The following is a 13,775-nucleotide window of genomic DNA, read 5'->3' on the forward strand; positions in this document are numbered from 1 at the left end:
ATAGTACATGCTATTGTAACTGACGTTCATAGTTCTCCATTTATTACTCAGTGTTTCTTAGTTACAAACAACGATGGAACTAAAAGACTCGTCGTCCATTACAGAGAAATTAATAAGCGTGTAATCATTACGGGTTTTCCTGCACCCCACATAGTTTCGACGATCGCTAATATTGGAAAGTATCGCATTTGATCCTGTTTAGACGCAAAAAATGCATTCTATCAAATCGGGCTTCATCCAGACTAGATTCTATATTACGTTCGCTACTCCTACTCGTCTATTAATGTTCAACCGAATCTCTATGGGGTTTGTGATTTTAGGCTTTGATTTAGATAGTTTAGTTCATAAAATGTTGCGAGACCTAGTAGGCGAGTATCTAGATATTTTTGTTGTTGATATAATAATTCACGCTGATACGGTAGAGAAATAATGAAATTTTAGAGAAGGTATTACAAAGATTACGTGAATATGGTGTTGTAGTATCGACACATAAGATTAAATTATGTAAAAGGATGATTAAAATCTTGGGGTATGAATTTTCTAATGGTAATATGTGCATAGATGAAGATTGAGTTAAAGTCATTCGAAATTTACCAGGGCCTAAGAACAGAAGAGCGTTAACTAAGTTGTTGGGATTTCTAGGTTATTATCTTCGGTTTGTAAACGATTATGCTGAATTGTTGGGACCATTGTACAACTTGACCAGTGATAAAACTCCTTTTGTATGGGGAAAGGAAGAAGATCAATTATTAGAGCAAATCAAAGAAGCCACTGTAAGCCATATTGTTTTGAACGTTCCAGATTTGTCGAGCCCCTTCGTGATTCATGTTGATTCTAGCTCGTGATGCTACAGTACGATTCTTTTGCAGTATGATGCATCTGTTTTTTTAGACCAGTATATTTTTTCAGCAAGGTAATCCCCGAGTCTGACTAATCCAATAATATTTTCGCTTTGGAAATGACGAGCTTGGTTCTTGCATTAGAGAAATTTGATATGTATTTGCACAATAAATTCACAGTTTACTGTGACAGTTCAAGTTTAATTTGGATCCTTAAGAATCACAAGAGACAGAAAAAATACGGAACTTTAATTGAGAAAGTAAGTAAATGTAACTTTAATATTGTTTTTCTTAGATCAAGGAGTAATTTTTTAGCGGATTTTGTCAGCAGAATGTACAGTTATGTTGATTTTGAACCACCTGCCAAACGGATTAAGGAAGTAGAAAAAGTTAATAATCAAAGAGTTCATTTATCCTTTGTTAACTTTTGGAAGTCATCTTTGTTTAATTTGCAGAGACATGATCCGAAAATAAGGCCAATTAATGCCGAGTTTGAACAAAATAAGAAGGTTAAAATTATTTATTAAAGGATAATGTTCTGTTAAAGTGTACGTATTGGAAAGTATATGGTGGTTTGAGATCCGTAATACCAGAATCCTTACAATATTCGGTTATAAAATTCTTCCACGATGAATTAGTCGATGGGGACACGCTGGTAGATCGCGGACATTCAGCAAGTTGGCTTCCAGGTTTACATGGAACGATATGTACCGCCATGTTAACGAATACATACGCAGCTGTGAGATCTGCCAACGCATAAAAGATAGAAACAGGTCTTTAAACGGTAAATATTATGCCGAAAAGGATTCATTTGCTAATAGTTGCTACCATGTTGATGTAGCTGCACCATGGTTACCTAGAAATGGGTTTAAATATATATTAGTAGTAACAGATGCCTATAGTCGGTTCGTTATCATTGAACCTTTGAGAACTGTAACGTCTAAGATCGTATGTCAGAAGCTTGATAAAATCTTTTATATGTACGTGTATTGTCATAAGCTTTTGCATGGCAATGCGTAAAAATTCGCTTCTGATTATTTTAAGCATTACTTATTTAGTGTCGGTATTCAGAACCTATGTACTGTTCCTTACTCTCCTTCGAGTAACCTTACTGAGCGCCAAAATTGTAATTTAAAACTGTTTTGAAAGCTTATGTTAGTAAGAATCAGACGAAGTGGGCGGAACATATTTATAAGGTTCAATATACGTTAAACTCAAGCGAGAATAGAAGACGCCAGCAGACCTTTTTCTAGGTAGACATCTGCTAAATGCATTAGACCCTCGATGAATTGTTGACCTAGGAATATTAGACAGTTCTCAAAATAAGGAACAACTAACTTGAACTATCATGAATAATATAGGGAAGCCGTGGAAGCTATTTACAATAAAAAGCACGTTCCTATTACATTAGCTGTAGGGGAACAGGTCTTAGTGAAGAAGGTGTTGAAGGCATTTATAGATAAGAAAATTATGCACCGTATATCAGAATTATATGACGTGCCTTACCAGATACTTTCTTATCCAACGCCAAACACGGTATGGTTAATGTCTTTGAAAGATAATAATGTAAAGATTAAACGTCATGTTTCATTAATTAAGAAGTACTATCCTAGAAGAAATGTAACGTAAATTGCTTTCATTTGTCTGTAAAAAATACTGAGTCATGAGTAAACAGATGACGTTCATTTATTAAAAGAAAATTGTATAGACATATTTATTGGTATGATCTACGTAGTGTTGATATTCATGTTATGTTGTATGTGTATACTGTGTGTCCGGTTTGTATTCCTGCGGAATGTCTACTGAGTCAACCGTGCCTGTCGAAGAAAGAAAATGTCTTTATGTCATCGTTTGTCACGTCGTCGACTAAGGGAATAGTATGCTGTACCTATGAGTTACCGACTAAATCTGAGACTTCTGTCAGAATTGTTTCCAGTGATCCTGTATCTTTTTAATCGGCTACGTCTCTTCTTCAACGTCTAAGATTGTAATCCAGGAGTTAGCTACGAGTACTATGAACTTCCGTCCACTGTTGTGTTCTCAATTATATGGGCACAAACTTAGTTGAGATCAAGTAAGAAATTGGAACTGCACCGGTGGTGAGTTATAAAATTTATAGTGCATGGTTGATTATCCATGTCTTAACTAATTAAATATTTTTTGAACGTTTCGTACCTTGTTTGAAAAATTTCTAACCCGAGCAAGGGAATTTGTAACAGTGATGTTAAAAAAGAATTTTCTGCACGCGAAAGTTGAAGAGAGACATTGAACTTTTATAAATTGGTTATAGATGTCAGGTTTGCTTGAGTGATGAATTATAGCTATATATTGTCCTGTCATGTATGGATATTGAGGTTAAAAATGCAGCCTATTACTCTGCGTATTACAGAAGGTAATCTCGTAGTGTTAACATATCAAAATTTTAATGTTGCGGTGATTTAGAAATTGTGGACGAAATAAACAAATATTCTAAGTGGTTTGTAAGTAATTAATGGAGAATGAGGATCTGACCTATGTAGAAATTTTCATTCTTCTTTAGAATTATTTTATTTTAGAATTTTTTCTCTTGGTTAGTTTGACCTCTTTAACTTTAAGTTGTTCCAACATAGGGTCACATTCTTATTGTCCATTAGTTGCCTTGTAAAAGTAGATTATTGCTTTGTTAAATTATAACTATTCGTCATAACCTATTCTAAATTGGATAATTAGTTCCTATGATTTGTAACGTAATCAGCACGAGGAACGTCAACACTGTAATAGTGCATACATTAAGAATTTCGTAACTCCCTTTCGATATTATATTATATTGAATGTTATTCGTTGGATATTTATTTCTTCGATGTTCTTTCGTTATTGTTATAATAAATTGTTATTATATCAAAAGGTGAATTTAACCTTTCTGATTTCGATTCCTGCAACTAGAAACTACCACGTGTACATTAAATTTAACCACTAGGCCTGTAGTGCTGTAAGCACCTACCAGCGCCGTTACAAACTTTGAATTGTATTGCACAAGCGACGGATTTTGGGAACGAAACACCAACTCAGCGCAATTTACGTGAATACCTCAAAACCAAATTCTGTGAAAAAGACTGTAGTGTCCAACGTCATCACGCAAGTCCTTGGTGAGAATATCCGTTTACGGGACCGAAAATTCAGCTTTCAGTTTCATGTCCCTCTATGATAGCTAAGGGAGAAGATGATTTAGGCAAGTGAATGATGATGGAAAAATGTGTAAGGAAAAAGGAAGACTTTCAGAAAACTCACGGATACGATATTGTCCACCACAGACTTACTTCGCCAGATATCGAACCAGGGACTTCACGCACGAGAAGTAAGCGCTGTACCGCTGAGCCACCATGCCCAGCAAAATTCTTCTTTCCTTGTAAGAAGTTTATATGCTAAGTAATATTTTATAATCACTTTTAATCTGACACTATTTTGTAATTTAAATCAGCATTGGAGCAAAGGGAAAGATTTGATAAGGATTCTTTGTCTAAAAGCCACACGGAAGCATATCAAATTTGGGAAAATCTAAATTTAGGCAATGCAAGGGGAAATACGTTAATATGATTCTAGGTGCAAACAGCATAAAGCAGGTACTATATTAAGTATGTAGTTGAGGTAGTGCAGTTTTTCGCTGTAAATGAGCTATCAAATCTTTAGGATTAAGGATGCGGACTCAAAAGCTGCATGAAAAAAGAAGACAGCATAGAATATGTATAACTTTGGACTTCATTTTCGAATATTTTTACATTGTGTACTTGAAGAAGTACAAAATTGAAAAAGATTCGATACTGAACTCCATAGTTATACATATTCTTCAAAATGCGCAATATACATCAGCTATAGCTCAGAACAAAATAATAGATGGTTGGCCGAGATAGTACTGCACAAAATAAGAGCAGAGTATGATGAAAGTGAATCACAGTTTCTCTGTTTGGAAGCAGATGAAACACGAAGCTCCTCTAATGTGGAAAATTTGTCAGTGTTTGTGAGATTTGTGAAAAAAGGAAAGGTGCATGAACATTTATTATAACTTTACTAATTTACAGATTACTCATCTAAATCATACTAGAAAAGTCTTTTAAGCTCTTTTGAAAGCCATTTACCGAAAGAAATAAATTACCAAACCTACGACGATTCTAGTGTGATAACAGGATATGAGGAAAATGTTTACTAACTATTGTAAAGGAACTTTTAAAAAAACAGCCCCTTGATTTATTGCCATAATCATCAACTTGTTCAATCCATACTTGTTCAATGACCCCTAATGTTAAAAAAATGTATATTGAATTAGCCAATCTCAACGTTCTATAAAACCCTCTAAAAATTTTATTAGCAAGATTGACCTCATACGCAAATGAAGTAATCACATATTATCAGTGCGGATTTAGGTAAAATCGATCAAGTATCTACCAGATATTTACCATTCGACAAAGATTCGAAAAAATTGGAATACAATACTCCGGCATATCAATTATGTATTTATTTAAAAAAATATATGACTCGGTTAGAAGGGAAACATACAATATTCTTACTAAACTTGGAATACCGAAAAATCTAGTTAGATTAATTACGATATATTTAAACGAATCCCAAAGTAAAGTCGGGTAGAATAACGTTTTCTACGAGTTTTCATGTTGAGAATGGCCTAAAACAAGGAGAGAAATTATTAACCATTATTAACCAACTTTGCACTAGTGTATGCTGTAAGGAATATCAAAGAAAGCAATCAGGCCCTAGAGCTGAGTGGTATTCGCCAGGTTACGGCGTATCCTGATTATGAAAATCAGATAGGAGATGATAGAGAATAGAAAAAAATACAGATGTTTTATTAAACACTTGCAGGGACATGGGTTTAGAAGCAAATGCAGAGAAAACTAGATACATGGAAGTTCGCCAGGATCGTAATATTGCAAAATATGGATGTATCAAAACATCAAATGATACTTTCGACGAAGTATTACTTTCAAATATCTAGGATTAATGTTAACAGACCAAAACCATATCTACGAAGAAATTTAATGTCGACTGATGCAGGAAATTGGTGTTATTATTCAGTTCAAAATCTACGCGAATTCTCAGATGAACAAGTAATGTAGCCAGAATGGAAGAAAATAGAAACACTTTCAATATTTTTGAACTTGAAATCAAATCGGGAAACGACGATTAGGAAGACCTAATGATATTGATAAATGACATTGATGTTGATCAATACCTAAGAAGATGGTGATCATTTTGGTACCAAGTAGTAACCGGTGGCCACTGATTAACTGTGTACTGAAAAATTGGCCACGATTCCCTAGATATTGGCCAAAAAAGTCCGAATTTGTACATATTTCAGTAGCCATATTTCGAGAAATGTAAGTCATAGAGAGATGATATTTTGCTTATTTTTGCAAGAAAGAGAAGAAGCTGCGGATACAAAGATTTACTTTTACATCTAGGAACAATGACATTTATCGTTCCGGCTGCATCTATCCATTCTGTATAAATTTCTTCTCGCGATGCTCTTGGAGCATTCTCAACTGGTTACTATTGAATCTCATAGGCTGCAATAAACAAGCTTTCGAATTGGAAATTGAAATTGTTAAAGTAAATATTTTATCCAACAAGAAGAGCAACGATATTTTAAAGAACTTAGATATCATGTTTCCTTAATAATAAAAAAGTGTTTTACTTTTGAATGTGCTTAGTGTGTATATATAGGAGCTGTACAATTGGTATTTCAAAAGCAATATGTAAGAATACATTTTCTTGCTCTGTGAGGGTTATTACACCACAAAGAGGATGAATGCTTCACGATAGAAAATCCTAGTACAGTATGTTCTATCGGCATTTGAAAAAAAAAATATTCGAGCACTTGAGACATGGAGCTCTTTGTCGACAAATTTCGAAGCCGCTCTCGGCGATTACAATTTAAGAAGGTTTGTAGGAAATGAAATAAAGGTGACTAGCCTTTTAAGTCTTCTCTAAAATAAGTATACATTGTGACCTATCAATAACCATGCATATATTACTTCTTGTGCTATAGAGGCTCTAAATTTTAAAAAAAAAATCATAGTAGCGCGTGAGATAAATATGCGTATTTTTAATTGTTTAATTTAAAATAAAACAGCTTAATCGTAGTTCATTAAATATCCACAACACAGAAATTAGACGTTCTTAATTGAGCTAAGTATATATGCGTCTTGTTTTGAACTGTTTATGGTGTATGGCTTCATACATTCTTCAAGTGGGTGATAGTGTTTCATTGTGATTAATAGTGAATTCAGCCTTTCCAGATATTCTAATAATACAGGGTTAAATTATAGTTCAAATAAAAATAATGGTTCTCTCTTAATATATAACGTAGTTTTTGCTACATAAAATGATAGAATTGCAATAAAAACAAAAATTTATATCGCAAAACCGCAATGCGTCTATGATCGTAATTTACCAAGAAGTGATTTTTTTTCAACAAAGACACCATACCATAGTCTTTAAGAGTTCTTTTCTGATATAGTTGTGGTAATTTTCTCGTAGAAAATACGAAATTTTACTTTAGGTTTCTCCTTGGGTCTCAATATCATGTACCAATGCACTATTGAATAAAGAGTATAGTATACTTGAGAGTGGCTGTAGAATTGATGGCAAGGAAATAACATGAACTTCGATATTTTATAGCAGGATGCAGGACCTTAGTTTATTTTTTGGAAATTTACTAACTAGTGAAAACAGAAAACTTTAGCATTATACTCCTTTTCTGTTCTCTATTGCGTGAAGTTCTAGTAAGTAATTCATAAATGTAACATCTACAATAATTTCATAATGACTCAGAAGTGTTCTTTCGCTACTCGGTCTTGTTGTTGATTGAAATAGCGAAAGAAGAGTTCTGTTTACAATTTTTAAAAGAATGGAGAATGAACTTCATAAGATAAAATTTGGCTAAAATATGAGTTAGGAAATTAACACTTTTGTGAATTAAGTTATTGTGTTTTTGCCATAAAAATGAAGGTTCACTTCTTGTGCTATGTAATGTCAACTCTCCGATTCTAGATTATAATACGGATTCAGAAGAAAATCTAAATGAGCAATTTTAAACGAGCTACCATCTTAGGCAATTTGTAGAATGACAAAGTTGTATCATAAAAATAGGTTTTAGTAGGATCAAAATGAAATAATTTAAAATAGGTGCAGAAGGTCCATACAATAGTGACTGGCGTTCTGCTATCTAAAAGCTAAACATGGTATCGACGTTGAATCGAGGAACTTGGTAGGTAGATGTCTGCAGACAGTCCAACACGAGAGGTTATACTTTGAATGCTAATCTGCTTCCAATATACAATAATAAACAAATTTGTTGTGTACTAAAATATTGCAAGACTTTTGACTTTAGCTTCTATTTATATTTCGCATTTGTTGTGAAATGTATCATACATGCGTGGAACACATGTCCTTCACATTCAAATTAGAGTGCGGATTTTGCATAGTTTCATATTTTATTCCGGTCCTCCAACTAATATGCATCCTGATTCTAAAGTTCTTTCAGCACATAACCAACCGAAGTAAAGGAGTTTTATAGTGCATATAAATGCATATTTCAGGTGTTAGTGCATATTTACTGCGTAAGTGCATTTAAATGCATATTACCTAGGAAATAATTAAGTTGAGGGCTATTTAGAAATACCGGTATTTGTTTCCTTGGTTAATGTTTCATCCCAAGAGTGTTTCTGAGAGCAAAGTTTTCAAACACAGGTGTACGCTACCTTACACTTCTTACCCCCACTCTCTCACGTTTCAATGACACAGAAAACACGTGCATCCTGTACACCGCCATCTTCCTTGGCCAATATAAGGCAAGGGGTATTGTTGATCTTAAACAGTCTGTACTCCGCTGAGTTACTATTGTTTGCATTGTGTGAAGATGAATAACGATAAATCATCGAAGATTGTTTTACTGAAGCAGTGGACTACAGGAGACCCTACGCTATAAACAAGCGGGGGAGAAATTTTCTGTAGAGTATGCTGTAAGGAAGTAAGTATATAATATTCTTTTATATTATATTTCTAGTTGGAGTGAACTCTGGTTCCGGTCTCAGTGACGTCACTCAAAAGACAATCAGATTCGTTTGGAGATGTTTGCAGTCGATTAGGGTATTACTCAGAGTTTGACTATCAAATGACCATAATTTTGATACATTAGTTAGGATATTTTAATTTCAACATAATTTCTTTGTTTTAGTGAATCGCAACAGTGTGAATCTAGGAGTTTATAAATATTTTAATAAACTATAACATAAATATAGAAAGAGAAAAATGCCAAAGAACAGAGAACATTAATTGACAAACAGTGAGGCAAGTTATTGAAAAAAAAACTTAATTTGTAGCTAATTGTTTTGCCAGACCAGGGGGAAAAGGGATTTATGGTGTTTAGTTGCTATTTTTTCAACATCTGTCATGATTTGCTGAGTACATTCTGACCAGCCTATCAGAGTTCAGAACCAGTTTATAGGATTTTGTGCAACTCTTGTATTATACGTGACTGATGAAGCCAATATATTTGGTTGGTTGTCGAAAACGTTACACATTTATTATCTTCAATTAAACTTTGTCTAATTAAGAGATTTTAAATTTTCTTTCAAAGATAAATATTTTGTATTGTTCCAGATACCATGGGACAAAAAAATATCAAGCAATTGAGCATAGGAAGACAGCCATCTACTTAAAAAATTCTAGTAAGACCTACGAACAGCAAACAATTGACACTGTACTTAGCAAAGAAAAACAAGTGAAGATAGTTTCACTTGTGCCCTGTACAAAGCGCTCATCGCAGCTAACATAAACTAACATTCCTTTAATAAAGCTGAGCAACCCTGAATTTCGTAGTTTCCTCTCGAAGTATTGCGCCCAAAAAAGTTGTAGACGAGTCAACACTATGAAAGTATTATATTGATCCACTGTATACCGAGATAAGCTCTTTTTGCAGTGTTTACGGCCTTGAATCCATTTAGTCCTCTGTATTATTCATTTTCTATTTTCATTTAACTTAGTTCTTTTTGTAGGGCTAATGGTAAAATAGCAGTCAATGTTTTATTTAATTTACGAAAGAAACCAACTATCTTCATTTTAATTTCCGACATGCAAACATACGTTTTGGAGTAGAAACAAACACATGTGAAGCTGTATAGAATAATAAAACTGCTCATGGAAAGATATACTTTTTAAATTAAATAATTTGCAGATTTTACAAAGTATCGGGGATGATATCGCAGATTTTCCAGTTTGGCTGTCTATAGACGAAACCACAGATTCGCGTGGTCGATATATCGCTAATGTGGTTTTTGGAAAGCTCAGCCAAAGTGAACCAGGAACACCACCCATGATTTTGACTAAAGCTTTGGAACAAACAAATCATTCAACTGTAGCAAGAGCAGTTCATGGTGCATTACCTAAGTACGATTTTCGATGGTACTCTCATTTATAGTCTCTCTCCTTAATAAAATTACCTCATTTTCTTGATTTCAAAAGTAATATTAAAGAATATAATTCCTAATCTCCGGGCCTTTAATTTTCAATACAATTAATACATTTTCTAGATTTTTTTTAAACTGAGAGTCTCTATTTACTTTCTTTTTGGCAGAAGTAAGATTTTCACAACTTAAGTTATTGGCCTTATTTCGTGGAACTTAGTCTGCTTCTTTTACCTATATTATTTCTTAATTCATGTATGTCTTATTTTCAAAACTTTTATGACCGCCTAGAGATAGAGAACACAAGTTTCTAATCTTCCTCACAGATTCAGCACCTTATATGTTTAAAGCACGGAAAATATTACAAATGTTATATCCAACTTTGACCCATATAACGTGTTTTACCTGGTCCTCATAGAGTTGCGGAAGAAATACTTGGACAGTTTCCAGATGTAAATAATGCGATCTCTACTGTGAAAAAAGTATTTCTGAAAACACTTTATAGAGTGAGGGTTTTCAAAGCAATGTTTCCTGACACTCCCTCCCATGAACCGATATTAACAAGGTGGGGTAAATGGATTCAGGCGTCAATGTATTATAGTACGCATCTCCAGGGGTTTGGGTACAAAACCTTGCTGCCAGAACCTAGCGGCGACAACCTCGCGGACCAAAACCTCTCCTGGCCAAAATCTCGCCTGGACAAAACCTCGCCGTCCAAAACCTTGCGGGTGAAAATTTCGCCGGGCCAAAAACTCGTCTTGCCAAAACCTCGCGTCCCTTAATTTCGTCATACCCAAAATCTCGCCTGGCTAAAACCTTGCGGTCCTGATCTCGGGACACAGAATCTCGGCTGGTCTAAACTACGCAGGACGTAATCTCGGCTGCAGGAAATGTCGTCAGTATAAAACATAGTAACGACGATTTCTTCGATGTTGAATGCCCTATTGCTGTTTGTATATATTTTGCAATAACACATAATTGCATTTTAAATAATGAGAATAAAAGTTCTAACGCGTGCTTTGAAAATCTATCCTATATAAAAATGAAAACGATTATTTTTTTGACATCATATCTCTTGAGCCACTCGACCGATCTCGATTAAGTTTCCAACATAGATGAGGTTTTTGCCTGGAATATATTTTAGAATTTTATTTTGGCGGCCCAATGAAGCGGAGGGGGATATATGTAAAAATATCTCTGTTGGAAACTTAATAACTCTTTAACCACGAGACCAATCTCGATCTAATTTGCCCCAGAAATCAAGTTAGACCCTGGGATGGTTTTTATCATTTCACTTTGACGGGAAGAGGGAGGGGAAGGTGGAGACATATAAAAATACTTAAAAATGAAAGTGGCTGCATTTGTGACTTAATAACTCTTGAACCACTCGATTGGTCTCGATCAAATTTGCAACATATATGGGGTTTAAACCTGGAATGGTTTTTACTTCACTTTGACTCTGACCTTAGGAAATTCTAACAAAATCTAATAAGATTTATGAAAGTATGAAATAATATCTGAATTTTTACGTCGCTCGATTATGTTTTGTAGGTTAAAGGAGACGTAGGTGATCAGGATGAAGGAAATTATGGAACGAAGAAAGTAGAAGGAAACGGGAATAACTCAAGAAAGCCCACGCTGACGATATTTTGTATATTATTATTATTATTATTATTATTATTATTATTATTATTATTATTATTATTATTATTATTATTATTATTATTATTATTATTCGTAGTAGTAGTAGTAGTAGTAACATAGAATTGCATATTAACAAACTCATTGGGTAAAGTTTAAGGAAAGGTTTCATTCCGCGAGGTTTTGAGCAAGTGAAATTTTGGCCCAGGAGCTTTTGGGTGGTGTGGTTTTGGCAACGCGAGATTTTCGGTCGCGAGGATTTGGCCACGCGGTGTTTTGGGCGGCGATGTTTCGGCCGCGAGATTTTGTCCGTATCCCATCTCCAGGACGTTGAACAAGGAAGTAGTTTTCTCTAATCACATTTTTAAAGAACGATGCTAATTGAACTACGTATACTTTTGTAACAATGGTACAATACTGTCAGTGTTAATACGTACGTATTTTATATTTAAGGTACTGCTCGCACTACATCCAAAGGAAGCAAATTGCGTTCCAGAAACGCTAGATGCATAGCATACCAGAAAGAAACTGTACAAAGGCAAATGATTTTTATAAATGTACATTTTGCATCCCTCCCTTCGATTGTGACGCAACTGGAGACAGATGGATGCAACTAGAGTCTTTGTGTAGAGCACTCACCCTTTGAGAAAATTGCAATGAAGAAATTGTGTTCGTTCCAACATCAGTGGGAAAAATTGTTGCAGAAAAAGTAGACAAAGTGGCTTCCAAGAACCCAGGTTTGAAATGTATGTGCAAAGTGAAATCTATGCTACAAGGTGAATCAGGAGAACTATTATGAGATCTCACGCCAGATGACATAGTTACATTTAAATATTGTCCAATGACAAGTTGTAGTGTGGAGCGTACCAGGCCGGTAGCCAGCCCAAAAACGTAGGGGTGGAAGGTAGAAGTTATGAGGGACCGATCCAACCATATTATAATTCATCATCATATTATAGTTTATTTGCAAGCCTACCATGAAAATTTTAGAATGGTCCAGTAAAAATTTAGGGGGGCGCAGCCCCCTAGAACCCCCTGGATACGGGCCTGGAGCGTACCTATTCATCATACAAGGACATACTATCGGATCAACGAAAAATACATTTACACTAACAAATTTAGGGAGATATGTTACACTAACAAATTGGGAGGGCACCGCAATTTACTTTAGTTCAGAACTATTTAACGGTTTTATAAGATTGTGTTTACTAATAGGGATTGTAAATTCGATTCAAGATTTTGCAACCTAACTTGAGATGGAAGCTATTGTTACTTCATTCTTATCTTCAATTGTGTAGTAGTTTGAAAAATATAGATATTTCAAGTAATTCTTTTGTGCTTATATATTTCCTTTAGTGCATATTTTACATATTAGTGTGCATATTTTACTTCTTTTTAGTGCATAGTTGCATGCATATTTTACACATTTTTAGTGCGTATTGATCCGCACTGCAATTATCACTGTAGTCTTTGCCCTCATCGCAGGCCTCTCCACTGTTCAGAGTTGGAAACTATTAACATCGCAAAAGCCGTACAGGAGAATAAAAATTACCGTATTTCGGATAGAATTATTGCATATCTTATAATGCTAGTACTACTACTACTACTACTACTACTACTAATAATAATAATAATAATAATAATAATAATAATAATAATAATAATAATAGTAATAATAATAATAATAATTATTATTATTATTATTATTATTATTATTATTATTATTATTATTATTATTATTATTATTATTATTTCTCATTATTATAGGTCGGTTGTTGATAATAATAACCACCTATTGAGACTTGTATAACCGATCATAAGTTCGTGGTCGTAAGTCGAT

The 13,775-nt window shown here is 34.2% G+C and overlaps 1 protein-coding gene across 2 annotated transcripts in view; it reads right to left on the reverse strand.

Moving 5' to 3' along the window:
* The window catches only part of LOC145680814 (uncharacterized), a 106,473-nt gene that overhangs the window by 15,604 nt on the left and 77,094 nt on the right, over positions 1-13,775 (reverse strand). The window lies entirely within an intron of this gene.

This window comes from Thermobia domestica, chromosome 3, assembly GCF_964235325.1.
Source record: "Thermobia domestica chromosome 3, izTheDome1.hap1.1, whole genome shotgun sequence".
Classification (NCBI taxonomy): Eukaryota; Metazoa; Arthropoda; class Insecta; order Zygentoma; family Lepismatidae; genus Thermobia; species Thermobia domestica.